The 3,919-nt window shown below is 39.8% G+C and overlaps 1 pseudogene; it reads left to right on the forward strand.

Annotated features, from left to right (window-relative positions):
* The first annotated feature begins 2,413 nt into the window (after positions 1 to 2,413).
* Positions 2,414 to 3,597, forward strand: LOC129689290 (poly(rC)-binding protein 2-like; annotated as a pseudogene).
* The last annotated feature ends 322 nt before the right edge of the window (positions 3,598 to 3,919 follow it).

Here is a 3,919-nt window from a genome sequence, read left to right on the forward strand (position 1 = left end):
CCAAGGGAGGAGTAGTCCTGTTAGGCCACAGAGGAGAGCTTTGCAGCCAGTCCTGAAGATACCTGATAAAACAGGATCAGATGAATGTGGAGGAGGTCCCCCCTATCAGTGGACCTGGCAAGGGGCACAGTGGAGATGAGGGAGGAAGGGAGGGCCTGGGAGGGAATGAGGGATCGGGACACAGCTGGGATACAGCGTTAATAAAATATATCTGATAAGAAAAAAATAAAATTAAAAAAAATAGAATAAATGAGATAACAAAAAATGGAGGGAATTTCGCAAGTTAAAAAAATCAAGTAAAATAGGAATTTGGACAGTAATTACAGAGGCAAGCTTCACCTACAGAATACCAGAGATGAAAGAGAGTATATGAAGCATTGAAGATACAACAGAAGAAACTGATACTCAACAAAGAAAATGTTAAATTTAAAACCCTATGACACAAAACATCCAGGAAATCTGGAAAACTGAAAAACAAACCTAAGAATAATAGGAGTAATAAAGGAAAGAGAACAAATCTAATTCAAAGGCCAAAATAATGTTTTTATCAAAATGATATTTCGATGAAATTTTCCCTAATCTAAAGAAGATGCTTGTGAAAGTATAAGAAACACGCAGAACACCAAGTAGATCGGACCAGAAAAGAAAGTCACCTTATGAGGTAATAATCAAAAGATTAAATATACAACACACACATACACACTCACACAAGAATATCAAAAGCTACAACGGGAAAAAATTAAATAATGTATAAAGGCAGAGCCATTAAAATTACACCAACTTCACAATGAAGACTGTAAAAGTGAGAAGAGATTGAAAATATGTGCTGCAGACCCTAACAGACCATAGAGCCCAGCCCATTTGTTAGGTTCCACAGGAATCCGTACAAACCATTCATACACCAATCTCAGTTGGATATAGATGGTTTATTGAATGTATACTCTATGACTGACTGTGATCAGGGACACAGCTCAGACTCGGGACATTCGTTGAGACAATTTATCAATGCAAAACTGAAATTAGCCCACAAAGGGGCAGGGGCTACAGTGGAACAAGGTAGTCACCCCTGACTCAATTTAGTTTTACTAGCTCGACAAGACAGTTCTAGTTAACCTTGAAAGTGAAACTGGGGCTGGTTGTGCTTGTGTTTGGGGAATTGCCCAGAGTAGCAAGGCCATGGAGTATGCGGAACATAAACATACTTTCATTAACCTGACTTTGCAGAGAGAGCTTTCCCAATATGAGCAACAAGTTGAAATGAAGAGGGTGGTAAACCTGGAAAAAAGTGGCTATTTTTATCCCAAAAGGAGCAGGATGAGGAAATGATATTCCATGATATCTTACATAAGATCTTTCATGATAAAGTAAGACTTTAGCAATATATATCTACAAGTCCATCAATACAGAAGGTGCTCGAAGGAAAACAACATGTGGAGGTTAACTACACCCATGAAAACACATGGAATTAAGAATGTCATAACAGCAAATTAAAAAAAAGATAGAGAACCACACAATTATACACAGACACAGACAAACACACACAACACAACCACCCCAACACCACTACCACCAACAAAATAACGTTAATCAAAAAATGCTGGTCATTTATATTCCTCAATATCAATGGTCTCAATTCCCCAACAAAAAGACAGAGGCCAGCATAATGGATCTAAAATAGGATCCATCCTTGATGTACTTGAAAAACACATCTCAACATCAAGGATAGACATACCTCAGGTAAAGTGTTGGTAAAAGATGGACATAAGAATCAAGATGGTATAGCCATCTTAATATCACATAAAATAGACTTTAATCCGAAACTAATCAAAACAGACAGGAAAGGACACTCAAAGGAAAAATCTGCCAAGATGATATTTCAGTTCTTAACATCTATGTCCTCCATTAAAAGAGGCACACACTTTTGTAAAAGTAGCACTACTACAGTTTAAGTCACATGTTGACCAACATACACTGATACTGGGAGAATACAATACTTCACTGTCTGTTCATCAGTGGACTGTTCATCCAGACAAAAACCGAATAAAGAAATACTGGAGCTAACAGACATTATAATATAAATGGACCTAAAGGATTTCAGAACATTTCACCCAAACACAAAAGAATATATGTTCTTCTCAGCACATCATGGATCTTTCCCCAAAGTTGATTACATACATGGACACAAAACAAGTATCAAGAAATACAAGAAAATTCAAATAACTCCATGTATCCTATCAGAACACCCTGGATTAAATCTGTATATCAACAGCATAGGAACAACAAAAGCTTATAAACTCATGAAAACTCTCCAACTCTCTACTGAATAAAAACAGAATAAAGACAGACATAAAGAAATTACTTTCTGGAATTCCATATAAATGCTTAGACAAGTTACCCAAACTTTGAGGACACTATGAAAGTGGTTTCTCAATGGAAAAGGTGGAAAGGTGGTTGTAAAATCAAGAAAATAAGAGGGAGTACAGGGGCTCAGGTCTGGGTAGCAGGGGATATGCTCCCCAACTCAACTGAGTGACAATCACTATTGCTGGCATTCTGCATTCTATCATTGAAGGTGTCAAATAGATCTGTGTGGTCATGTCAGAGACCTCCCAGAAGGGGGTGACCATCCCATACGACCCCGAACCCTCCAGTTCTCCAGTCATCTTTGCAGGTGGTCAGGCCTATGCCATTCATGGGCAGTGTGCCATTCCACAGCCAGATTTAACGAAGCTGCATCAGTTTGCAATGCAACAGTCTCGTTTGCCCACGACCCATGGCAACACAGGATGCAGTGGCATTGAATTCAGCTTTCCAGAGGTGAAAGGCTATTGGGGTTTGGATGAATCTGCTCAAACTGTTTTGAGGAATTCACCATTTCAAATAGTTTGATTGACTGCCTAATTGGATATCAGGACATCAAAATTAATGAGATCTGTCAGATGTCTGGGGCACTGATCAAAATTGCAAATCCAGTGGAAGGATCTACTGATAGGCATGTTACTGTTGTGGATTCAAACATGGTTTTGTTTTAATCCCAGGTGTGGGATGTGAGACTGATTCAGAGAGTCCCCAGCAACAAACTATTTGCCTCAAGTGGGTCCTGAGAGAAACTCTTTGGCAGCTGCAGATAGTTTAAATCTAAGGACTCTGGAGAGAGAATGATTGTCAGAGCCCAGTGAGTGTGAAGGATCTCTGAGAAAGAACAAGGCTGCTGTTTCTCCCTGTAACTTCTGGTTCCTGTTGATTCAGTGAGTCAAGGAGTTGGAGATCTCCTGAAAAGAGGACTGGACTGGCTCCAAGGAACCTGATGACTATAGCTGATGACCAGCTCTCCCACTAACCCTTTCTCTCTCCTACCTGGTGTTGGGGTGTTAGAAGGGATTGGGGTGATTAGGGAGAAAGAGATATAAAAAAATAAGTAAAAGATTATTTTTAAAAGCACTCCAACAGATTACCATCACTGGATCTGCTACCAGCATTAGCCTGGCTAATTATCTAATCAATGCCCAGCTTTCCTCAGAGACAGGTAGCCTGGGGTGCAGGGAGAAAAGAGCAGATTCATCCATAGCCCCTTTCTGCTGTTCACCACCACCATGATCCATCTGTGTAGTTTCTAAACAGTCAGCGATTCCAGGTTTTAAATAGTTCATACGTTTTCAATTTCTACACACTTTATCATTCACACATGATCTCTTTGTTTTTTTTTTAATTTTTTATTAACTATTTATTACAATTTATTCACTTTGAATCCCAGCTGTGGCTCCCTCCCTCATCTCCTCCAAATCCCTCCCTCCATCCCTATTCTCCTTCTATGACCTTCCCCTAGGTCACTGATAGGGAAGGTCCTCCTCCCCTTCTATCTGACCCTAGTCTATCAGGTCTCATCAGGACTGACTGCATTGTCTTCCTCTGTGGCCTG

This window comes from Psammomys obesus, unplaced genomic scaffold (genome assembly GCF_907164565.1).
Source record: "Psammomys obesus unplaced genomic scaffold, mPsaObe1.curated_primary_1811, whole genome shotgun sequence".
NCBI classification, from domain to species: domain Eukaryota; kingdom Metazoa; phylum Chordata; class Mammalia; order Rodentia; family Muridae; genus Psammomys; species Psammomys obesus.